Source organism: Anomalospiza imberbis, chromosome 3 (assembly GCF_031753505.1).
Source record: "Anomalospiza imberbis isolate Cuckoo-Finch-1a 21T00152 chromosome 3, ASM3175350v1, whole genome shotgun sequence".
In the NCBI taxonomy this organism is placed as follows: Eukaryota; Metazoa; Chordata; class Aves; order Passeriformes; family Viduidae; genus Anomalospiza; species Anomalospiza imberbis.
In genome coordinates this window covers 114,209,758-114,236,176 of record NC_089683.1, presented here as the reverse complement: position 1 = coordinate 114,236,176, position 26,419 = coordinate 114,209,758, and the positions used below count along the sequence as shown (strand labels likewise).

The 26,419-nt window shown below is 40.1% G+C and overlaps 2 long non-coding RNA genes across 2 annotated transcripts; both read left to right on the top strand.

The window, feature by feature from the left end:
• Window positions 1-4,282: 4,282 nt before the first annotated feature.
• On the top strand, window positions 4,283-7,104 carry LOC137471911 (uncharacterized). The gene is made up of 2 exons (XR_010997923.1): window positions 4,283-4,848; window positions 6,920-7,104. It is a non-coding gene; the product is annotated as an uncharacterized lncRNA (long non-coding RNA).
• Window positions 7,105-10,280: 3,176 nt separating this feature from the next.
• Window positions 10,281-15,120, top strand: LOC137471910 (uncharacterized). The gene is made up of 4 exons (XR_010997922.1): window positions 10,281-11,127; window positions 11,856-12,679; window positions 13,564-13,757; window positions 14,046-15,120. It is a non-coding gene; the product is annotated as an uncharacterized lncRNA (long non-coding RNA).
• Window positions 15,121-26,419: the final 11,299 nt, after the last annotated feature.

Below are 26,419 nucleotides of genomic sequence, written 5' to 3'. Positions count from 1 at the left end.
TCCCACTTAGGGCCATGTGTGCCTGACAACAAATATCAGCGCTTTTCTGTAGGCAGGAAAAGACAGAAACACAATTTATTGGGAGCAGTTTAGAGCCATTTCCTGGGAATCCAAGACCAGCCAGAGCCATCAGTCCTGGCAGATTTGGTGTTGGAGCAATCCTCTGATGTTTGCAATTTTAGGAGGTGGAATCCCACTTCTGGGAACACGTGACTGCGAATATCAGCCATTTCCATAGCATGGAAAGCCTGGCAACCCAATGTCTTGAGGATGGTTAAGAAGCAGGCCCTGGGTGTCCAAGGCTGGCCACAGCCACGGCTCCTGGCAGCTTTGCTCCAGGAGTAATCCTCCGACATTCAGGATTTTAGGAGGCAGAATCCCGCTTTCGTTCCTCGATGCCTGGCTGCCAATATCAGCCCTTTTCCATGGGAATGTGGTGTGGGTTTAGGCACCTCAGTGACTTTTTCCCTTTATCACTGCTTGGATGCTGGGAGTATGAAGTGCTGTCTCATGTTGGGGGTGGTTTTATTCTTACTTGTTGGAGCAGGACTCCCAAAGACGGATGGCGAGGATTAGGCCACACAGGTAAGCCTAGACTTACACACTAAATCAGAACAAAATCTGAAAAATAGAAAAGCTAAACCTGAGGCATCATAAGGAGTGGGTTATAGTCTGAATTGCTGCCACCTGCAGGAGTTTGCAGAAGCCTCCTGGAAGGGGGAGGAACCCCCTTTTCTTGACCCACCCGGGATGTTCCAAGCCAGCATGGAGCATGTCCTGGCCACAGCTACACCAGGAGGGGAAAACAGTGTCAGGCTGGCTTAAAACTTCCAAAAATTTGCCAAATTCTGTTGGTTTTCTGTTTTCTCTTGCATAAATACATACATACGTATATATACGTGTGTGTGTGTGTGTGTGTGTATATCCATATATATATATATGTCTATATATATTTTTTCTAGTAAAGGCCTGTAATTCCTTTTTTGGCATTTTTTGCCTGAAAGCCCTGTAATTTCCGAGTTAGTAAAAATCTGGAGGGAGGGGTCTTCTTTCTATTCCAGGAAGGTTCCCACCTCCCTTGGCAGACATTTATCTTTTAAACCAAGGAAGAAGGAACACCCTGCAGCCCAATACCTCGGGGGCAGCTGATAGGCAGCACCCAGGAGTCCAAGGCCATCCAGAGCCACTGGTGTTGGCAGCTTTGGTGTGGGAGCAATCCTGTGACATCCCCAATTTTTGGAGGCAGGGTCCCGCTTTCACCCCTGGGTGCTTGTCTTCTGTCAAATCACAAAAGCCCTCCACATTTTGGAGCCATGGTGAACCAGGTGAGTAAGAAATCATCCATTAAAAACTGCATGTGTAGGTAAAGCACCCAAATCTGTTCAGGAAATTAAATAGCACATGAGCCTTGCTGGATTTATTCTTTTTGTTTGTTTGGATTTCTGTGGGATTTTGGACTTTTATAGTGTGATGGTTTTGTTCGGTTTTGGATTTTTTTCTTTTTTTAAACACAATGAACTGGTTGTCTTAAAAAGAGTTATTCCCAAATCATCTGTGGTTTGGCAGTAGGGTTGACAAAAAATTATTTCTTGACTATTTTCACAAACACAGTGCCCAACCACAAAACTCAAATATTTGTTTATTTGATTGTTTCAAAGTGACAACCATGATAGAAAGCAAAGTCCATATGCAACCATTTACCAATTCCACCATTGGATTTAATAAATGCTGTTTTAGCTTTTATTCCCCTGCTGCCTGATTTTTGGGAATTGCCCACCACTGTGAAAGTTCAAGAGAAGGAACTATGAAAGGGAATATCTAATTTCTTTACTCTAGCTGCTGTTTCATGGTCTCAATTAATCTACACTTGCAAGGCCTTCAATTTATGGAAAATTATTGGAGTGGCAATGTGGACTCTGCATAGCCAAAAGCTGGATTTTAATAAATGTGGGCTATTTAATACGTACACACAGGATGGCCTTTGAAATCCTTCAAGGCTTGTCCAACCTGCTCTGAATAATTTTAAGAAATTAGTGCATAATTAATGAAAAATGCTATCAGATCTTTTTTCCTGTGGGCTATCATCCTTATTTCCAGCAAATGTGAGGTTGGTATGGCAGCCTGGGTTGAAGTTTTTCCTCCTCTACACTGGCTCTGCTTGCACGCTGGTGGGATTTATCTCTGCAAACTAGAAATTAATAAAAAACCTCCATATGTCCAATACTACATCTTAACTAAAATTGCAATTATTTACATCATGTCTGTAATTGTAAGAAGTCTCAGGAAGGTGTTTTGGACACTGTGCCTTGGCTCAGATTCTGATTTCTGTTTGCTGAATCAAAATGGCAGCCTGGAAAAAAAAACAAAAAACAACAAAACCTATCTGAAGGATTTCATCCAGGATTTTGTCCTTATGTACTTGTATATGTAGAGAAACAGAATCCACTCGTCGCAGCGAAGCAGAAAACTGTATTTACTGACATTTACTTTAAAAAAGCAGCTATTTTAGCCACAATTTATGCTTAAAACCTCTGCCTGTGGAGCAGCTTGTACCAATGTCAGCAGGCAAACTCAATACCTGTCAATCTTTCACTCCCATATCTTTTTCTCCCCCCTCTCTTTTGATGTGCAGTTTTGGTTGTTGGGCTTGCTGAGTCACTTCTCGGTTACCTAAAGGCGCCTGTCTAATTGTGGGAGCTCTGGAAGGGGGACAGAGGAACTCTGCTGGGCACTGCCCTTCCTGGTGCTGTGGACAGCCTGGCCGGGTGTCGCCCCTTGCTCACAGGGCTGGCACCCTGCTTTGCCCTGCCTGCACCTAAATGTCCACATGGTCATTGGAGAAAGGCTTCTGCTCTTCTCCTCAGGCTCAGGGGGAAGTGGCTGTGCTCAAGTAAAAGCACTCAGATGTTTTTATGTCCTTAAACTCCATTTAACTTTCCCGCCTCAGCGCTCACCCCCTGTTCGGTGTTGTTTCAACCCCGCTCTTCTCCTGTTTTGGTGCCTGAGGACATCCGTGGCTGAGGATCTTTTCTAGATTCACAACACACAGCTGTTAGTGAGTGGTTTTGTTTGTCCCTACTTGATGTTTTCTTCTGGTTTAATCTGTATTTTTTTTTTCAAATGTCTATAAGTGGCATAGGGAAAGGCAGACTCTGCTTACAGATTGGTGATAATTTGAAGCGGAATCTGCCTTTTCCTCTGTGTGAAGTCATCTCCAGGTGATTAAATAAGGAATGCCCCACATGAAGCTGTTCTCCAAATTGTAAAATTGTTTGTTTGCAATTTGCGAGGTGCCTGTAGAGCCTCTATTTACCTTTAATAACCATATTTCACAAGTGGAAGAGGGAATTTTGTGCTGCTGGTCCTGACCAAGAATTGTGATTTGATTTAAATGGGTTTGCTTTCCCTCCAGCTTCTCTGACTCCCTCTCATGCTTTGTTCAGCCTGCATTGCCTTTCTTGCTGGTTATAAACCCTGATCCATATTATGCCCAAAACCAACACTGGCAAAGAGTATCGTGTCAGATGCATCACTAAATAAAATAAACCTTAATATTTTGTTTTCAGTTAAAATTTAGTGGTGGAAATGTCAGCCTTGTAGCTCATTAAACTCTTCAAGAGTTCAGAGTTTATAGGAAAAAGTTTATAATGTTCTTCTTGATTAAAAATGAACTATTTCAGCCTTGGAAATGACTCCTTAATTAAAAAGTAAATCATATTATATGTTCACCATGATGAACTGATAATTGGAAATTATTATTTTATTCCTTTTAATATCAATAAAATGGTGTAGTATTTGTGAGTAGGAAATGAAAAATAACCTTAAAATTCTTCTCAGTGATAAGCTCTGTAATTCCTATAAGCATAGGAATTACTTCTGTGTCTATTGTGGCTTAATGCTTTTATTACCTTGAATGTCATATAGGAATAAAAAATTATTTTCCACCACATTTTAAATATTATTCTGCAATAAACCTTGGCTATGCCATGAAATCTTCTGGAGCTATTAGCTGCTTTCAAAGCACCAGAATTTAGATTTGGCCGTACTGTAGCTGTTAGCTCAAGCCCAGGAGATATGGGGGTTGGTCTGAGCTCCAGAATGGGATGGATTTGTCTCTTTCCTCAGGATTAGATATTGTCAAGCCTGCAAATGAGGCAATAGTGCTGAGCTGTACCAGGGCAATGCACACAGCTGGGGTAGGGCTGATAGAATTCCAGCAGTTGTTCATTCCAAAGCAATTTCAAGAGCTGTTCCGAAGCATTTAGCCTTGGGTGTCTGAGCTCGTGGGAATTTATTTTATACTCTCTGCTGGGAAGTCATTGTGATCAAAACTTTTGAGGTGTTACAGCTGGTTTTGGGAGAAAGAATAAATTCCTACTGAAAGTCCTAGCCTGCATCCTAATTTCATTTTGGAATAAAGAACCAGGTAAGCCCTTGTCTATGGGAGACGAGTTGGTGTTTGTAAAACTTTCTGTAATTAACAGACACCAAAAGGATAAAGGGAATTTGACAAAATAAATTGGGTGTTGTTTCAACTTCCTCCTTATTCAAGATTGTCCAGGCAGGTTATTCATTCTCTCAGTCTGAATTTTGCCGTTAGATTTTGACAGAACTAAATGGAAAATTTTAATGTCTCTCAAGCCCAAACCAGCTTCTCTCTCTTGTGAATTTGGTCAAAATAATTTATTCCAAAAGCTCCTTTATGCTCATGAAGGAAAAAAATAATTCTGAATCCTGTCCTGCAAGTGAGGAGGAGGATGATGATGATGATGATGATGTTGATTATTATTATTTCACAGATAACAAGGCTGCTGAAACATACTTGGAAGCCAAAAACTGAACTCTCAGGTATTAGCCAACTGCTAATATTCCTTGACAATGTTTGTGTCTGTCCATTTTCTTATTTAGAAATTAAGGAAATCCAGCATTGCTCCTCTCTGGCTGTGAGATTTCACTCCCCAGCTACATTGATTTTATTACTAAATTAATTTAGTGCCAGTGTCCCTTTCAGTGATCACATGAGCCTGCACAAGGGACACTTGGCATTTCTCTACTGGTTACTCAAGAATTTTGCTGCAGAAGTTTTGCTCTAGCTGCTATATTTCATATGCTTCCTTGTTTTTATATCAGGACACTTATCTCAAATTTGAGCACTTTTTGAGAAAGTGAATTGATAGTTTAGGTACTAATGATAAAGTAGGTGCTTTGATCTCATCATTTAAATATTCACAGCCTTTTCATGCTTGGAGTTTTAATCATGGGACAGCAGTGACATACTTGCTGATATATGATTAAGAATGCAGACATTTCTGGATTTAAATTAATTTCAGTATAGATACTTTTAAAATAATCCCCTCAAAACTGCTGGGTTTGCTGTTGCAAAGACACCCAAGTGCTTTTAGGGTGATTTACATGTGCACAGTACTCTCTTCACACAGAAACTTCCCCCATAATAGAAGCAAATCTTATGGCAGCTGTAGTCTTTTAGGAGTGAAGATAATTTCTTGCATAAAGCATAAATTTTAAAAGCTGAGTAGCTTATTTTGTGTAGTTTATTTGTGGATTTATTTTACCAGCTAAAAATGTAAGCTGCTGCATAAATATTTGTTCAGGCTTAGTTGCAAAGAGACAGAGCAATGTTTCAGGTACAGTATTTTATTGGTGGTACAATCTGATTGAGGCCTAGAGGGGAGCTCACATGATGGAAAGAGTTATTTGAATGCTGGCATTATTTCCAAAGGGATTTCCAAAGGGATTTCAAGCACTTCCAGCCATGGCTGCATAACATGGTATATGCACAACATTTAACTCTGGAGATGATTTCTCTTTCAGTTTGGGTATTCTCGGTGGTATTTCTGCCCTCTTGTGAGATGTTCAGGAATGTGTGAAATTTCCAGGTTCTCTCTTCAGCAAATCTGGAAGTCTGGGAGGTTCATGTGTGCTTCAACTGTAAGGAGTAGGAGTTTAATCTCTCACATGAGCTTTCTGCTTTGTTTAACACTTTCACGTTTCATTCTCCCACATACACAGTGGATCTGTGTCTGATATTTAAACCTAAAAATATCTCACTGGGAGAAACAAAAGGAACATGAATGTCTTGTTATTGCTTCGTGCAAACCAAATCTGTGATGTCTCTGTTACTTTCTCCAACCACTTCCTTGAAGACAGCTTCATAAACATAGGCCAGGTTTAATCTTTTCTGATGTAAAGCTGAGGTAATGGGCTCCATCCAGCATTTCAAGTGTTCTCTGCCTTGTTAAAAAAAGTTATTTTGTAAAGCAGTATTTTTATTACATCTTTATTTTCAGATTAACATTATAATAAGTTTTTTTTTCTTTACAAATACAGTGGAAATCCAAAGAAGCACCAGCTGCATAGAATCTGAAATAAAACATTCCAAACCCATAGGGTTTCACTATGTCAGTTATGCCAAGATATCTGGTGGAGTAGTCTGGACTGTTAAATGACAAAACCAGCTCTACATTAAGAGGTTCACTGCTTTTTGGAATTATCCAGTGGTAAGTAACTTTGGAGAAAAATGACTATGGAGGAACGGTAGTCCTGAAAGGTGTCTCGGCCACAAGCACGCAGGAGGTTTCCTCACACATATACTTCCTACTTAGGAGTATCTCAATTATCTGAGAGGAGTTGCATGCTTGAGTCTGTGTACTCTGAATTATTTTCTTTCATGCAAGTCAGTTTTATACTTAACTCTCCTTTCTCAAAGTAGATGGCAAGATATGAGAGGGTTTTACATGTAATCCAAAGTCTTCCATCTAGGTCACTGTGTTCCTGATAATTGCTTCTTTTCTGGGCTGGAAATCACTACCACTGACATGATAAACTAATGCTGGAAAATCTTGCACCAATTATGAAAGTATTTTCTGACACCAGACATGTTTTTTGTTCTTCCCTACAGAAAAATGCACTCTTGAGAGACACAGATGAGATTATTTACGGATGAGAATCTCATCTGGTTTCTGCTCAGTGAGTGAAAAGGTGGAGAAGCACCCACAAAGCAGCTGTGGAATAAAGAACCCATTTCACCCTTCAGAGCTCTCCTGCTGGTTTAGTGGAAAACCCAATGGTTGGATGGATAAAGCTTGCAGAAAGAAAAATCAGCTCTTGGCTAGGTGAGAAGGAGATTGTAACCACAGAGTCCCAGGAGAAATTTCTGAGTCAGCTTCTCTTAGCCTTGTAACAATAGCATGGAGGATTGAACCTCTCATCCTGCAGCTTCAACTCTGTGTCTTGATTTAAGACAGTTTAAGAGGTGGACACTCTAAAATGAGTTACCTCCCCTTAGTTTCAACCAATTCCTTTCCACCAATAAGGAGAAATGAAATATGAGTAGATACAAGTGAAAAAAATAACAGTTTATTAACAAGTGAAACAGCAACAAGCATCAACAACGACAACAAGAAGCAACCAGTGAATAATCAGTAGATCCAAAATCGCTAAGTTCCATGAACAGTTTGAGGTCATTAGGAAACATCAACCCTCTCAGACTTTCTTCATGAGACCAGACTGACTTTGGACCTTGGAAATGCCTGGGAGTTCTGGACTTAGATTGTGGCAAAATCATTAAACAAAAGTTAGCATTGGTTTGATAGACTGGTGTGTCAGTCCAGCCTTTTAGAGATCACCTTGAAAAGAACAGTCAAATGAATCAGCTGCTCTGGAAGAAGGAAGTGCTAAAAATCTGTAAGACACCTTTTACATAAACTTCTTTTAAAAAAAGTTTTATGACATAAAACTTGCAGGAGAGTTTCTGAACCTGCCCAGTGTGAATTCCTTTCCTGTTGACTCATGTCAGATCTGTTCCTCCTTCCATCTTATTCCTTTATATTTTAGAAGACACTGTTCCTAAAATGGGTAAATTCACTTTTCTTTATTCCCAATGAACGGCGGTTCCTGAGAACTTAAGAAGTATGTTAGTGGTCAGTGGTGAGGTTTGGTTTTCTTTTTCCCCTTAATATTTGGAGTTAAGTCTTTATAAAAACTGTGCTTAGACTGCAACTTTTCAGAAGTTTGTGGCTATCCTGATTGATGCTTCCTCGAGATATGTAACAGCAAAGCCAAATAATCGCAAAAAGTATGTGCTGGGTATTTCCACCCTGGGAATTTAAAATTTTCTGACTTCATTTATGATGCTGCAGTGTAACCACCTGGTGGAGTGAGTGACTGCAAGGCCTGATGAATGGCACACACTTTTAGACTAGAATTTGTTACTTCTGTACCTTGTATGCTGTTCTGTGGTGGAGATATTTCACAGCTTTTGCCAGCTCTGTTTTTTGAAAAATCACAGCTTGCTGGAGCCTTGATTCTGCTCTTACTGGGGGATGTCCCGTGGTTCAGGTCTGTTTGGATGTGGCAGGTCCAATGAAAATATGTTCTCTCTAATGAGGGCTGGATATATCTGAACTCTTCTGTTTGGTGAAACCCTCGAAGCAAAGTAAATGTGGAACCTTTGTAGCCAAACATAAGTGAAATCACATGGTGGCTCTTTCATGGTTTGGCTTAGAAAAAAATAACCCTTTGCTGAATATGTGAATGTAGATGTCAAAGCTCTCTTCTAAGGTTTGGGTGGTTAAACAAGACCTGAGATGGGAATTGTCTTTGTCTTCCTTCTCTTTCAAAACTAGATTTTTTAATGTGGCAAACAAACTTCTTGTGTCACTAAACCTGACGTGCTGAGTCTCAGGGAGAGGAATGCTTTGTTTCAAGCAGTGTTTCATTTAAAAAAAGATTAATTTCTTGGATACAAAAAAACCAAAGCTTCCTGAAAGAAATGTGCTGTTGATCCAATTCCAGTACTTTCAAGTTTTTGGTGCCTGCTGAAGTGTAGTAATGCCTCAGAAGCAAAATAAGGAATTTTTTTTTCACAGATTTAAAAAAAGTTGTGACTTTTCTCAGTTTTACAAGAGCTTTTCAGGAGTTCCAGCATTAACTCCATACATCCAGACTGAAAAACCACTTTGTTCCCTATGCCAATTATCTTTTTAGGGTTGAAGAGTTGCTACAGTTCATGTATACCACAAGCTCTTGATACATGGGAATATGTTTAGCTTTGCTATGCTCAGTCTATGCAAAAATTTCTACTCAGTCTTTCCAAGTTTTAATTGTTGTCTTTTGAATGGTTGGATTTTGCAGCATCATAGCTGATATGAATGCATTTAAAACACATAAGTCTGGAGGATCTGATATTCCAGAGCATGTTTGAGTAAGCTGGGAAGTGAGGCTGATGTTTCACTCTTCTATTTCATTGCAGGTTCAGTAGTAATTGTTCACACTGATGAACAGAGAAACGGAGCAAAACGTTCTGCCCTGAGCTTTTACTGTAACTTTGGGGCTGAGCAAAAGAACTGCTGTTTCTTTTTCATGAAGAGCGATGCAGGGGATGTGACAAGATGTGCCTGAGGAATCAGGTGGTGACAAGACCTACCTGTGAGGGAACCAGCAGGAATCAAGGTAGGATGTTGCCCAGGGGGCCAGTCAGTGCAGCTCTAGGAGCCAGTTCAGGAAGCCTGATGATCTGGCCCTGCTACTGAAATATCTTCTCAAAGCAATGATTCTTATTTCCCTTTTTGCATGAGAAAGACATCTACCAGAATGCTCCCAATTACTCCCACCAATAACCAAGCAACAAACTCCAAGAACTACCCTTTATACAGGTTGCCATGTGGTGATGCCAACAGGCCTGCTCTAACTAAATGCTCCAATCAGGGAGGCATTGCCAGAAGAATAAACATTTGCATGCTTCCCATGCAAGCCAGCTCCCTAAATGCTGGGCCTTAGGTGAAATATTCCTTGAACAAGCTATTCCCAGTTATCCTGCAAGGCTTCTGAAGGGGAAATGGCCTGCTGGGTCATGGGGAGGGTTTGTGCCATGCTCACATTGTACTGCCCTAATTTACAGCACCATCAAAGGAAGCAGAGCCTACCAGAGCCAGGATCTGCAAATGTCACTGAGCAGCTGCTCTCCTTACTCTTCCCTGAAGCCCCTGGCAGCGCCCTTGGGATGCTTGTCTGGGTGTAACCCTGCAGACAGAATATGGCAGCTGCTGATAGCCTCATTCTGTTTCCTTTGATCTGTCCTCACAAAGTACAGCTTGTTCAAAACAACTGAAGGAAGCAGAAGCCATCAGTTCTCTCAGAATTATTTTTTGGGAAAATCTACACATTGGCTTTGGAGGTTGCTTGTGGAAATAAACCCAGCATTACTTAAAATTTTGATACACTTCAAGAACCGTTTTGAAGCTTGATTCATTTCTAATTAAAGTGGAATCTGAAGCCATGTGAGGGTTTTGATAAGTTCAGCTTCTGTTGCAAGTGCAGTTCTACCCAAGTTCTTTTCTCCTGGGGGCCGGCTGCTATTGTACCATTTTACATTATAGTTTCTGAATTCACCCCACACAGTCTCATTGACTTCAGTGGGAATTTTCCAAGAACAAGGAATTAAATAGTCTTCAGAATTAGTTCCCCCATGAATTCAGAATATTAGATATCCGCTCAAGTTATGTTATGTGCTGTCAATTTTTCACCTGTTAAAATTCTTGGAGCAGATGCAATAAAACTTCTTCAAGCTTGATATGAAAAGTTGCAGGTAGCTTGAATTCTCTGTAGAAGTCTGGGAGTTTGGGAAAGCTGCTCTGAGGTTCTCTTTCAGAAAGGAATTTTCTGTGCTAAGCCCCATATTTCACTGCTGTCAATTCTGCATGACTTTGGCGTTCTGCATTTAAATAAAGAGAAATAACATATTTTTGTGATAAATTATGGGTAAATAATAAGGGGCAGAGGAAACAATAACAATGAAAGAAAGAAGACCTGTAACAATTTACTTATGTTTGGTTTTATGTATTTGTGATGAAAGAGAAAATATAAGGAATATATAGGAATTTGAAGATGGGATTGTCATTAGTTGTGTCAAATTGCAGGAATACGTCTTATAATAACCACGTTTCTTCATATAGAAGCAAACTTTAGGCTTGAAAATTTTTTGTCTTGGCTTTTCTAGATGTGCTCATCTGTCAGTGTAAGTGAAATCCTAAAGCCAGCAGGGGGAACATCATAAAAGACTTCACATGTGCCCACTGGACCTTTTTCTTTCATTTTTCTAACTTGCAGGTAAACTGATTGATTGGAAATTATTGCCACTTGCCTTGATCCTGCCTGTGAAGGCTGCTTCCAAGTATTTTCTTTTCCAGGTTTTTTTATCCTATGATTTTTTTTTTGAAAAAGCACCTTCTCCCTGATCAAATCCTTTTGACAAGCTATGGATGATTTCGATATTAATTCACAGTTTTTATCTATAAAGTATATTTAATAAATACTTACTTTCCTGGATGTATTAGCAAATAAGCTAGAGGTCCACATGCATCTGTATTAGATGCATAAACTTCCCAATTTCTGATGATGAAATCAAGAAAAGAGAATTTTGTGAGAATTTTGTGAGAATTTTATGCAGTGAAGTTAAGTTTATTTAACATTCTGTAGCTGAGCTCCTTATTAATAGCCTACCCCTCTGAACGGGCATTCTTTTGGCCAACTAGAAATGCATCTTTGGGGTATGGTTGGCTTCTAGAAAGCACAAATTCTATGGGGGTGTTTTTGTTTTCTGTTTCAAGCTGTGTGGCGCCAAATGCATGGCTGTTTTGTTCAAGAAAAAATCAGGTACTCTGTAAGCATCAGAGTAATGATGTCACCCTTAAAATGCTTTAAATTCTTTGTCTCAATGGAGTGAATCTTGCCTTTCAGCACAGTAACAGCCCTTTTTTGTTTTGTTTTTTTTGGTTCTCTTTTGTTTCTCCCCTTCCCAGGCAATATTGACATTCTTTTCTCTTTCCCTAAACCAGGCATACTGCACATCCTTGTTTTGTCCAGGAGAAGCCCAAGGCATTAACACAGCAGTGAGGCTGAAGCTTCACACCTGGGATTCCCTCAGTGGGCAGTGTGGCAGGGGAATTTTAGCTAGGAAATCCTCTGGAAGATAATTTGGCAGTATACACTACAACAGTTCCTAATTTTCTTTTGAAGCAAGCATTCCAGACCATGACTTTAGTTCTTGATTGGTCAAGCTGCTGTAGATGACTTCGTTCAAGTGATTCTGAGTACAAATGTGCAAACCTTGGCTTTGGCATAATTTGTCTAACACAGTTGTGACTGAAAATCCTTCCTGATTGTAATAGGTAGGACGCTGAAGCTAAAGGCATGTTTGTGATGCAATGTTGTGACAGAGCTTGTGATGAACTGGGTGGTGTGTGGTGCAAACAAGTGGGGAAAGTGAAGTGCTATACTGATACTCAAAATATAATTTTAGTCTTGACTGAGTACCTCCTCTTTCTCAGTGGGATGAAAGGACATAATTTATCATCTCAACTCTCCTGTACAGACCTGGGGAATAGATAATGCCCCTGTGGAAGTTGAGATAAAGCCATGTGATCTCAGCAGCCAACACATAATGAAAAATAATAAATACTGTGGAAGGTTTCAGCTGGCAATTCTCTAGGGCAACTTTTGATCATTTGGGATGTTGCTTATCCAGGACATTACTGTCCATAAATGGTGCTTCTCATGATGGAGAAAAGATTGAAGACAGAAAAAATGTCAAGAGTTGTTATGTGTAGTATCTAGCTTGCTGTTTCCAGCATTTTAAAAATAAATAGTGTTATTGTTCAAGGTAAGCATAAATCCTCAGTGCCCTTAATTAATTCTGGAGTGAGATACTAAATTCAGGGGGGTGTGTGTATAGAAAAAATGGATTGCTGATATTTTTTGTTGATATATATCAAGCAAGGTTGGTTTTTGTCATTCTCTGTTTTGACTGTTCTGTAAACTTACTTCAAATTTCTGTGGCAGATTGATGATGAGCAGGCCTCAGGAAGGTTGACTCACTGAACTAGGAAAGGATTGTGCCTTTGGATACTCGATCATGGCAGAGAAAACGAGACAGAGTTGCAGTCTCAGATCACAGCAGAACTTTTTTGTTACGTAAAAATGACTGGAGAATGGAGAAGTTGGGAAATTATTGACCTAAGAAAGAATAAGCAAGCTTTTCAGAAAAGGTTATGAGGCCTGGTGAATTGGAACTGTGGGTTAGAGCAGGCTTCAATATTTGCATTGGAATCACCTTGGAGCACTGTGATGAAAGCATGGGATCGATGAAGGACTGTGCTTCTGAGTGAATGCTGGTGGTTTTTGTTTTTTTTAACAAATCAAGTAAAGATGAGTTTATGTGGTTCTCAGATTTGGAAGCTGCTAGAAAGCATCCAAAACAAATTGAAAATAGTGGCTCCTCCTGATAATGTTCACTTACACCTACTGCCTGTTGGAGGTATCAGAGTTCATCAGTTCTGAAGCTTCTCACAGCTTTGTCAGGCTTTGATAGTGAGAACCAGTTCAGATATTCAAAGAACACCCTAGATATGATTTAATAAGGACAGATATCTGTCATTTGGTGAAAAAAAAAAGGGCTCCCAATGCAACAGAAGAAAGCCTATATTTGATGGTAAATGAAAATTTATCTCGAAATCCCATTTGTGACTGCTATTTCTTTTTCCCCAGCACAGGTGTGATGCATCCCAAGTGAAAGTGTCATTGAATGTCTTTCAGCCTATTGAATACTTCTAAATTGAGGCTGTGCATGTTGTTTGACCTGCACAGTAGTGCTTAAATTATACATATTATGGCCTGGCTGGGGAGCTGAAGGTCTCATGGTGCCAGATGTTCAGGAGGCTTCTCATCTTCGTAGGAATTTGGTAAACCCTTCAAGAACAAGAGCATAGTGGGCCATCTATTCTGACTGAATATGATTTTATTGCAAGCAGGTGGCAACTGACATGAACAGATCAGCCTGGCCACTTCAGCTTTGTAGTGGGAAGTCCTGGTGCTGGCAGTGTCGTAGCCATGTTGGTGAGGATGGCTGAGAACTTCAGACCTTTTACTTTTCAGGCTCCCTGGAGAAACCTCTGTTCACTGGGCTGGCTAGAAATTAAATGGTACCAATTAAAAAAATAGGTTGAGGTTTTGTTTTTTTCCTTTTTCAGATTTTGACAACCTTGATACTTGATCTCATTTGTAATCAAAGAGTAGCAGAGAACACTGATCACTTCTTTTTCAAAAGACTTTTGGCTAAAAAGAGATTTTGGCTTACTGGTGAAGTGGATTTTGCCAAGCAACAAAAGCCTGAACCAGACAAAACAAACTCCTGCATCCCATTTCTAGCCTGTGAGTGGATCACTTCAGCAAGGATTCTTTCATGTGGCTAAAAGCAGTGTCCCTCTGTCACAACACACACTGGCATGGAATTCCTGCACCTTAAACGCCTTTGAAAGCACCAAGAAAATGGTGTTGAAAAAAGAAAATTATGTTGGCGTTCTGGGCTGTGGAAGTTTCTTTTTGCTCTCTAAGTTCTTTTTGATGCTCCTGTAATTGGAGCAGGCAGGGAATAGGTTTCTGTGATCTTTTCTCTGGTCAATACCGCTAATGCTGGCTACAAGGATGGTGAAACATTTACTCCCTGGCTAAACTCTCACCCAGTTTTCTAAAAGCAACTGATCATCTGTGCAGAGCTGGTTACTGTTAGAATCCAGGTTTTATTAGGTGAAAAACATGTTGAAACTTCTTAGTATGGGAAGCAAATGACTTAATGGTGAGAACTGGGTGTCTCCTACCATGCCTTGGGTTTGTCTTTGAAAATACCCTTGAGGCAAGAGAAAAAATATCCATTAAAAAATAAAAGAAAAAACCATAAGATGAATGAGTGTGTGGTGCTGGTGAGCACAGCTGATCTTTCTCTCTATGTGTGTACATAACTTGGGGTAGAAAGTGGGTCTGGACTGTGGGAAATTGTGATTAAATGAAGTGCCCTTCTTGTTATTTCCAATGCAAGATGATTTCATTATTCTATTGATTTACAGTGATTAATGTTTTCTTTCTCTCTCTTTTTTACCCCCCCTTCTTATTTTTCTTTTAGCCTACATCGTCAGAAGAGTGGCCATTCACAGCTGCTGATTGATTCTAACCAGGGCTGAAAGATGATTGAGTGCTGTGACTTTTTGGGCCCCATTGCTTCTCCTTGTGCTCTGGTGGAAAAATGATTAAAAGCATTCCAAATAACAACATCTCTGGATGTTATTTTGGTCTCTGAATATATAGGGATGGAGATGGAAATGCCAATGACTGCCTGACAGCCAGTCTAAGATGAATGCTCATCATTTTATGAGATAACAATCAGCTATGACCATGTAATCTGCTTCTTTAGGACAAGACCGAAGTATGACTTTAATCTGTAAAACTGCAGACATACAGCAATAAAGAATTATTAACAAAGAAAATATTTAAGGATTTGGCCATATTGTAGTTTGTTTATGGTAAGCAAACTCCTAGAAACATGCTTGATTAGCTGATCAATGAGAAGCTGTTGTTGGGTTTTATATTGTTCTGTCACTGGGATAATGACATTGGAGATGTTTGCTTGGTACTATACATGTTTTACGTGTTTGAATCCATAAATAGAATTTAGCTTTGTTAAATATAGATTGGGATTATGGAGCAGTGCTAAGACTGTTTTAGTGTTTTGCTTCAGCATTTTAGTGAACAAGAATGGTTTTGTTTCACACAAGTGTATCTTCTCCCATTGGGGAAAAATGTGGACAGGTGAAAACATAGCTAATAGGCTGCTGGGGGAACTAAAGAGGATGCTGGAAGAAACTGTGGAATTTTAATAATTTTAATCATCAAAATAGTAGATTTTATATTGTTGGAACTGCTGTGGTAATTCAGTAATTCATGGCTCCTGATTACAGCTGACACCACCCTTGGGTCACAGGCAGCTGAGTTTTCTATCTGTGTCCACCTCTGGATCCAAAGCCCACTCCTCTCCCCTAAAGGATGTTTTTGTCACTGGATACCTGTGGATTTGGGAGCATTAAGCACTGCTTTCTTATTGCTGAGATATATTGTAAAGTGACAAAGGGAATTTCTCGTGGTTGGTGGCTATGTTGTTGGGAGATATTTAGGAGTGACAATCTGTGGCCAGTCACAGGCATTTCTGTGGACTTGGCTTATAGGAGCTGTGTGAAGAAAAAAAAAAGTAATCAGAAGAGCAGGAAGGTTTCCCTCTCATTTTCCTAAACCAAAAGTAGACAGCAGCCAAAACTCAAATAATTAGGAAGTAATGTGTTTATGTGCTTCCTGCTACAGCATCATCGTAACTGAAATCTTTCCGTGCTGGAGTCAGACAGTGGAGGCTGCTGCTTTTCCAGGGAAATCCACACTTCTGGAAAAACTCTTCAATTGCCCCAAAGCTGTGCACAGCAAATGTTGTTGGTCTTTTCCTTCTGCTGACAGTCAGTTAGGCCCTGGATGTTAATTAAAAAACCTCTGTGTGGTCACTGCTGTGTGAAGGGAGCGAGCAGATCCTGTGCGGGTCTGTTATCCCACAGGTCCCCCCACGCACAGGAAAACCTTCCATAGGAATTTTCTTTGTAGCTGCAGTGCAAGGATCATGAGCAGAGAGCTGCAAGGAGATGACCATGCAGGGGTAGAGGTGTGTGGCACCTGTAAGTAGCTCCGTGCTGCAAGCCATGTACAATGTAGAAAATTCTGGCATTTGGGCTGCTTTGTTTTACAGGAAGGAAAACCCTGTTCTTCCAGTTAGATGAAGAAAAAATCAGTTGCTGTCTTCCTTCTGTGTGTTTTGTGTGCTTGTGGGTTTTTTCCTCCCCATCCCCCAGTTAGATTTGTTTGCCCTGTCACTGATATTTTTCCTCTGGCAGAGAATACTTGGAGATCAGGGTTGCCTGAGCTCAGATGCTTACAGTTATGTTGCAATAAAACTCTGCTGGCGCCCTCGTAATAAATCACAGGCCCTAATTTGGAGACTTAAATTACAGGTATGTCTTCTGAATTACCCTCTGCAATTAAAGTGCAATAAAAATACCTGCCACGGATTTTAGCAAGCAGCCTAGTCATAGCAATGCCAACTGTTTGCTGGCTGCTGTTGGGATGTTAAATTTTTTACAGCTATTAGATATAGTGAGCAGCATGGCTGCTGCCAGTTGTTAGGGGAAGCACCAGCATTGCCACCAGCACAGCTGTTCAGCTGGAAGTGTAATGCTGTCTCCCCTGAGGGAAGGAGGCATTTATGAGAAGGAAAGGTGTGCTGGAGACAGCAATAGCAGTCCTCTGGCTGTCAGGGGCCGGCACGTCCTAGAACATTCACAGCAGCACCAGAGCTCAGTGCTAAATAAAAATTCTGTAAACCACAGAGGAAGTCTGCCTGGAAAATAGCCACGAAGATGATGTCCTGCCTTTTACTCAAGTCATGCTGCTGACAACTCCATGGGTGAGGGTCAAAGGAAAGATGTGGGTGAAGTAGGAAATACCAGACTTGTGAATTTTATTAAAGGGAAAAGATGCCAGGGTTTCCAGGCACAAAGCATGGAAGTTAAGAATCAAGAATGCATTTAGACCTAGAGAGGTTTGGCAAATCCAAAATCTGATGCTGTTAGGAAGAGGGGCTGCTTGTGAAAATGTAAAGATGCCAGCTGTCAGTCCGTCCCTTTAGGACAGATTGAGCCAACTGGTTCTGAAGTTCACTATTTTCTTTGGAATTACTGAATACCAAGAGATGTCTGTGTTTCATTGTCCTTAACTGCATGGCCCAAATCAGTGGCTTTCTTCATAACGGACCTCAAAAAACCAGACAGCAACATCCTTGAAGTACAGAAAGCTGCACCATGTTTGTAATGACATGGTTTTGATTATTTTGAAATCTAATTCAATCAAATTGTGGATTTTTTCAGATTTTGTGTCTTGAATAGACATAATCTGTTTGCTATTCAAATAAACCTTTCAAATTTCAGCACGGTGGGGAGGTCTTCACATTATCTGACTCATGCATCTAACAGAGCCACTCTGAATTGTCCCATTGACTTCTCACCACTGCTCACATAAAGAATTCAGTCTCCTAAATTGTGAGGAGGTAAACAAAGAAAGTCTAATGCTGGAGCTGGTGAAACTCCTATTCACAATTTTAAATGGATGCAGCTGAGTATTTAATGGGAAAATAGTCGTATTATTAAGGAAGCAAACAAATATTTTTTACCATTAAGGACTGGTAATCTTAAAAATTAGTGGCATATTGTGGGAAAAACACCAAACTACTCTTGCCAATGTCTCATTATTCCTTATAGTTCAGAGAAAAATTGTAAAAATAAAAGTTGGGTCAATATGCTGCTGATATATTTGCATGTTATGCCTCAGATCACATGTAATGTTTTATCAAAAATTGTTTCATTATTTGCCTTGAGTGAGTTTTATAAAAGATACACATCGATAATGTGTCCTAATATTGAAATATTTTTGCTTTTTTGTTAATCTATGCACCATAGCTATTGAGGCATTAAGTTTCTATCTCCTGGCTGATTTGATTTATTACTAACTTTTATCTGAAGTATATAAATGAGGCTGGAATTGCATTAAGCCTTCATCTGAACTGCACATTTGTTTGATACAGGATAATGAAGAAGCAAAGCATTTTCCCATGGCACTTCTTTATTTTGTCCTGTGGAAATGTATGAATTTTTCCTTTTATACACACATGCTCCTGCTGTTCTACAAGATTGCACATAGTATTTACAAGTGTCTTTTAATTAAAATAAAGGGCTGTCAGGGCACGACATATGCAAAGAATATTTGATTTTCTGCATGTGTTACCTGTAGTACAGTGCTACTGCAAATATTTTATTGCAATCAGTGCCACATCTGGCTTAACTCTCATCTCTCACACCCTGGAATTTGTGACAGTTTTCTGCCACGATAAAGTGAAATTTTAATGACAAAGTACAAACCCAGAAGGAATTGGAGGTGGTTGATATATAGTCCAGATTTCCAATGGAATAGCTTTCCCTGCAGATGGAGTCAGGCAAGCATTTCAACGCTGTGTGTAAGTCTGGTGGTCTCTGTTTTTCTTTAAAAGCTCAGATTGCTGGGATGCCCCCTCAGGGACACTTTGTAGTCCGTGGGCAATGCAAGATGGGCAGCAGAGATGCTTGGCTGGCCTGAGGGAGGCAGAAGGCCAATTCTTGCTGGATCTGATGGAAAAACGTTAAACTATTGTCAGACAAAGTCTTCACTAAAATGAATATTTTGATATTTTGGCTCCTCAGTGGAAGATTTTTTTTTTCCCCACCAACATTACTTTGTCCCATTTAATATATTACATTTTTCCCAGGGTAGAGGGAAATGAGGGAATGTTTTCTCAGTGAGCAGAATAATAATTTCCTAGGGCAGCAGCAAAATCAAGAAAAGGGTGAAAACTTCACTGTGTAAACTTTGGGGAACAAATGATGTGGGGATATGTTTGTTGAACAAGCATCAGTGTTTGCTTTTCCCACATGATGCTGTAGCACTGCTGCCTTTTTGGTTGTTACAAAATGGTCCCTTCTCACAAGTAACAATCAACAGCATGGGAAGAAATGGCCTCAAGTTGCACCAGGGGAGGTTTAGATTGGATGTTAGAAAAGACTTCTTCACGGGAAGGGCTGTCAAGAATTGGAACAGGCTGTCTAGGGAAGTAGTTTGGGTCATTATCTCTCAAATTAATTAGAAGATGTGTAGTTGAGGCTATCAGGTTTAGTGGTGGACTTGGCAGTGAAGGGTTAATGGCTGGACTTGGATGTGAGAAGGCGTTTTCAGCCTAAATGACTTTATGCTCTTACAAGTAAAAAAAAAATAAAGGAAGGAAACAATTTTTATTTTCTGACTAAAAAATTCTGACTGGTTTGCAATAAAATTGTGGAGGAGGGGGGCACCTTGATGCCCTGCCTTTCAAGACCAGGCTTTTTGTCACCCAGGCAGTTTATTCTTGCTGTTGTGAGATTTGCATAAATGATGTAACTCAGAAGTTAAATCCAGCTTCTTAGCAAAGTGCTTAGGGTATAAATAATGGATGAACTTCAGATGCTGTGGTTTGACTACTGACAGGTCAGTAGGACTGGAAGGGGGGAACCAGCTTTTGAATTGGCAGGATTTGTAGCTCCCTTTGTGTATTTGTGTTGTATAGGCATGGTGGTTGCAAAATATGTCTTAAGTTATTTTTTAAGAATTTTCCCAGCATAGAGGATGTGTTCACTTCTAGTCCATTTGAAATTGGATTTGAAATTCTGATAAATGTTGGAGCTGGATTTGGATGCTGAATTCTTGTACTCAGCCGAGTCAGATAAATTCCCTCTGGTATCTGCTCCCCACATCGATGTGCAGCTCCCTGGTGGGCACAGCTGAAGGAACTTCAGCTTGGTTATTGCACTGTACAGAACAGCATGATACACAGAGCTCAGCGTGGGGTTGGGTGGGATGTCCCCATGGCACCGTGTGTGGGTCACCAGGAGCTGTCCCAGCCCCTCAAAGGTCATTTATCCAGCTTGTGTTGCTGCTGACCCCAGATCAGTCTGGTTGCACCCACCTCTGCATGGTGCAGGTCCCTTCCTGTAAGGGAGTAGCTCTAAACATTCACTGAACCAAATGCTCAGCAATTAACTTTTTTTGAGCCAAAATCAGTTCATTGAAAAGTTCTTAAGCTTCTCAAGTGTTCTCTAATCTAAGCTGGAGGTTGTTGGCTTCCCAACTTGATTTCCCAGGAGGTTTGTCCTCAAGGAAAGCTAATGCCAAACAGCAAACGATTTTTGATCTGGAACTTTGTGGTTTGGAGGCTCCTTTCACATCTGTTTGTATATCAGCAAATGGAGCTCACAATGTAAAAGAAAAACTGCTTTTATACTTTGCCAGAAGTAATCTTGGCATCTGAAACTGATGTGGCTTTACTCTTAGCTTGGATGGAATTCATTCCTGCTTCTGGATAAAAAAAAGATGTAATAAACATTTACACTGCAACAAGATGATCAAATGCAAACATCAAGACCCATATCCTTCCTCTTTGCCAATTGAAAGAGCTCTTCATCTTCCTTTGCATAGAAAGGCATTCACCCTCTTCTTTTACTTCTTATACAGTGGGATGTGTGTGTATATATATATATATATATACATAGATAGTATTTGATTTTTTTTTCACTTCATAAATTTGTTCTTTTTTTTGTTAACTGCTAAGCAGACAGAGTTGGGTCATGGTACTGCTGTGTGTTTCTGTCTTTTGTGTGTTTTGACTGGTTAACACAGGCAGGAAACGCCCTGTGAGTTCTGAAATGCTAACGGGGAAGGGAGGAAAAACCACGTTGGTGAGGGAAGGGTGGGTATCAATCCAGCCTACTGGCCTGTGGTTCATTTTGCCTTTTTACTGGTCACATTGGCATTTTGTCACTGCTTCAAGAGGATTCCCTTTGGTGCAAAACATTTTTTTCACAGCATCCCTCAAGCTCCCCTAAACTGTGGCAAAAGAGGAAGCGTTTCTTCCTGGCTGGCTGCTGTGGCTCCTCTGCCTTCTGTGCTTTGATTGGGCTGCTTTGCAGTTATTTCACCTCAGGGATGCCAAAGCACCTCCAGTTCTCCCATCTGTTTGTACTGCAGTCTTGTGTCAATGATTCTCTGTGCTTGACCATAGGGACAAAGCTGTAAAATCTGTCTTTGTGTCAGGCACTGAGCTAATTTTCCACAGCAAGAGGTATTCTGGGAATCACAGCAGCGAATCCTACTGAATTCTAACCTCTCATCTCTAGCACCAGTCTGGGGGAGTGTTTTGGGGAAAAGGTTTGGTTTGAGTTGCATCTGTTTTCTTTTTGCAGGGTGGTGGTGATATTTTGAAGTGCTATTTTCCTTTGGGAAGGTTAAAAGGGATCCCTGAGTTTGCCAAAGCAAAAAGAAGAAACAAGTGCGTAGCTGGTGAGACTTTCATGAGAGTCTCATAGCTGGAACCTGTCCTTGCAGGTTTCTGTCCAGCATTTAAAAGCAACTTTTGCAGGAGTTGCTTCTGCCTTCAGTTACATTTCTGCTTTTCCACAATATAATGAAGGTGGCTGATGTGCAACTCCCATTTCTCCCCATCTCTGCTTTTGTAAGAGAGAAGCTGATTTTCATTTGCCACTACCGTATGTCTCTTTATACTAAACTTTTTAACAATCCTGAGATTTAGGCAAGATTTTTTTTTTTTTTTTAGGAGTCAGATGAAGTTTATGAAGTCTGGCTGGTACAAAGAAATGTCATTAGTAATTTCTAGTAACTTCCTCTGACTGCCTTCTATTAGGGTCTCTCATGCTTTTCCTGGTGGTATTAATTCCACCAGCAGCTCAGAGTCGTGTCAATGGCAGCTGACACAATTGGCATTTTTCATTCTGTGAGCTTCAAATGTAATTTGCTGAAGACTCTGCTCTCCTCTGTGCGGCAGGTTTACATTATCCTGCACTTGATTAGCTCTTCCTCCTGCAGCTCACCTGCTTGCAGGTGAGGCTTGTTTGTTGGGACCTGCATCCGATTTCCCAGCACAGATTTCTCAGCAGCAAGCTCTCCCTGCGTGCTTTCTTCCCAGGAAAGTTCAGGACAAAAGGTCTGACTGGGGTGACAAAACAGGCTGCGTGGGACCCAGCTACCTGATTGCCTGTGGCTGCAGCATTTGATGTCTGAGGCTGTCTTTCTGCATTGTGTCTGTGCGGGTTGGCAACTTTTAAGTGTAGCCTCTAGCAGAAGAAAGGTGGTTTCAAAGCTGTTGGATAATTAGGATGGCAATTCTGGATTATATTCTCGTGGCAGGGGATATTTCATATGCTGAACATATTGATTACAGCTTGGGGCAATATGATTTAATCCTGAACAGATTCTAAAAAATTCAAATACATGAGTTCTTACTCTCCTTTTCCTCTCATTTTCTATACTAAATGGTTTAAACAACTGTTATCAGTTCTTTGATTTCAAGGCAAAGTAAATCTTTATTTTGGATTAAAAATGCATTGAAATGAGGATTTCTACCATCTGACCTTTTTTCCTTCACAACCATGGTAAATTTCTAAACAATAGCACAGTGATTAGGTTTGCAATATACCTTGTTGTAGACTTATTTAAGTTCCTAACATTGGGATCTAATTTTGTATTTAATGTCAGAGAGAGAGAGGATATATAAAAAGCTGTTACACTTTTTCACTGCTCTGTTATTGGAAGATGGTGAAATAAAAATCAAACCACCCCAAGTGCAAGGATGATGTGCAATGGATAATATTCCCTTTGGCCTCAAATATTTCATGCAGGAATTTTTTTGGATATTGTTGAAAGTGATGCATTGTAATTAAAATGTAATGATCTTTCCCTTCCAAATGAGCATACACATCCTATCAAATGCAACGGGATGATCATAGGTAAGTTAATTTTCTGCATTCAGATGTGTTATCTTCTCCCTGATTCATATGTTGCTATAGCAACGATTGACTGCACAGGGCCTGACTTGGCTCCCAAAGAAATGTGAAACACCCTGGGTTTTATTTTTCTGCTGTATGTCTTGGAGATGACTCCAGTAGCAATAGCTGATCTTTATACTATGATTTTTCATTTTTAACTTGAAGGTAAAACAGTTTGTTTCCTAATTTGAATAGATTCCCTTTCTTCTGTGTTTATGATTTTACAGTATTTTTATAAGTGTGACCAAATGAGATTGCTACAGAATGCAAAATAAAGATGTGATTTCTGAAAGGTGATTCTAAAAAGGGCAGTTAATAGTATTAAATAATTTTTTTGTAATTTTTAGGTATGTATTTACTTTGTCATTCTCAGGTATTGAATGCCAAAAATACCATGAAAGGTATTAACAAAAATAGTTCATATGAGTTTATAAAAGTGTCACTTAACAAAGTTTGATGGCAAGGTTCACTGTAATGCTTACTAGTGAGATGAAACACAAAGGAAAATCGAGATAGAATGGGTTTAAAGTGATTTACACAGACTCCAGATATATAAAAGGGTAAGGGAGGCCCTCCCATTGAGTTGTGAGGTTGAGTGGATGCCCTAGCTTTCTAAATTTCTGATGGAGCTTAACATCTAGGTCCAATCTTGATCTCAGATTTGGACAGCAGTTTATATCTAGAGGAATTAATTGTATGGATTTATTTAGTATTAATTTAGCATACAACTAATCAGGAACTTAGGGAGGATCTGTTGGGAATAGAGGATTCCCCTGCCTTGGTTAAGGAAGGCTCTCTGTCAGGTGAGGGGTCTCACACCCCAGCGGGAGGGGATGTGCATTCAAGTTGCAGTTTAGAGAGACCTCAGTTTGGACCTGTCCGTGTCATTCCCAGAGAGGTCTCTGTGCCTCGGGGGGCACCTTGAGACGTGTCCCAGCCCCAGGGGATGTGAGCAGGGACAGCTCAGGGGACGCTCTCAGGCTGTTGTATTTGTGCAGCAGAGTGGTTGGCTCATGGTCGAGCTGCATCCAGTGGGACAGGTCTGCGTGAGACCCCTTGTACCCGCAGCTTCCTTTGTTCCTTGGTAAGTGAGACTTGGAAAAGCCACCTGCTACCCGTGTCTTAATTGCATGGGCAGTGTTCCACCAGTATAGAACCACAGAGTGGTTTGGGTTGGAACACCTCAAAGATCACCTCATTCCAGCCAGGGCAATCTCATCCCTGCCATGAGCAGGGATAATTTCCACTAGACCAGGCAGCTCAAAACCCCATCCCAACTGGTGTTGCACACTCCCAGGGATGGGGAATCCACAACTCTGGAATGTTTGTTTCAGTGCCTCACTACTCTTACATGAAAGACTTTATTCCTAATCTCCAATCTAAACCCACCCTCTTTCAGTTTAAAGTAATTCCCCCTTGTCTTATTGCTACATGTTCTTGTAAAAAGTCCTTCTACCCCCAAAAAGCAAGTAAGACGCAGTGCTGGGGCAAAGAACACAGAAACAAAAAAAATAGAAATACTCTTGGTCGAGGTGGTTAAGACTTCAGTGCATTCTTGGATTAAAAAAGCATGTTGTTCTAAAGTTGTACTAAAAGCATAAATTAAATTTCATATGTGTATATGTGTGTTCTTTCATTAAATTAAATACGTAGTGGATTTACAAAACAAGGATTGGACTCTCACTGTCGTCTGAGGAAGGCATCCAGTGTAGCAGCGTAAGTTCTGACCTTTACATGCGAACAAAATGTGGTCTCAAGGAAAAGTCAAGAGTAAAATCCTTATCCCACCAAAGTGCAATATTTTCATCTGGAATGCATGATTTTTTTTGCTCTTTGTAGGCCTACAGGAAGCCCTCACTGAACTGTGTAAATAAGATAACCTAAAGTACCACATACTCTGGAAAATAGCAAGGTAATACATCTTTTCAGAGTTGGATATTTTGTGTTCTTTATGTGTGCATTAAATTTACTAGCTTTATAGAATTGTTTTTCCCCTCCCCCTCCAGTAAGTGAGCAGTGAATCATATGATTGGGCTTGATTCTTCCTGGACTGTCCTACAGCTGTAGGATTTTCTTGTTAAAACATATTTGACCATCAAGGGATACAGGGGCCAAGTGGAAATGTGCCTCAGACTGCTGAGTTGATGTTTACATGCCCAAGTTCCCAGAAAATTGCATGATCTAGGCGGTATTTCATTAACCTTTACATCCCTCATAGAAATAGGCTGAACCTGTTGTATATTATGAAGCAATGACTTTGTATAGCATTTTAAGTATGCATTTAACAGGGTTTCTTTTCACCAATTATTAACAGAAATAATTTAATTGAGTTCCAGAGGAGATTTTTTCCATTAACTTGTCATTATGGAATTATAATGGATACTTTAATTAGGCAGTGTTTTGAATGGGAATATTTAACTAAATGAAAATTGGGACAAATATGTTCACCATGCTCAGTGGCACCAACTGAGGCTCATTGTGCATGCCCAAACTGCTCAGGAGACAAAACTGAGTGAGGAAATTTGTCTGAAATATTGGGTTTGGCTTTCCTAAGTTTCTCCTTAGATAAGACATTGAGATAATATGCTGGCTTTTGAATTCTGAAACCCCTCTGGTCTGCTCAAACACGTCCCTGTCCCTGCCCCCAATTGGAAGAAAATGTTGAAATTGCCAGATTCTTTTTTGGCCCTGAAAAGCTCTCTGGCTGGTGTTTACTTCCAAAGAAGTTTCTTTTCTGCAAAGAAAATGAGTATGTTAGTACTGGAATTCCAATGAAATTAAAACTCTGAGTTTGGGTCAGGGGTCTTTTCACTTGATGTTACAGCTTTCCAATAAAGCAGGTGAAAAAGCTCATTATTGTTTTGATTTTTTTCATTTTGCCTGTGCCGGGAACAATTTTGAAGTATCTTTTAAAATTCCTAATTGTCTTTGTCTTTTTTACTTAATGTACTTTGGAACCTTGAGCAGTAAATGTATAGCTGGACTAAAGTCAATTTTTCTCAAAAGTTTATTTGTCAATATCTTGTAATATTCTTAATGTCCCGTGCTTCCCTGTGAGGCTGGGAATGATGAAAAGCTTT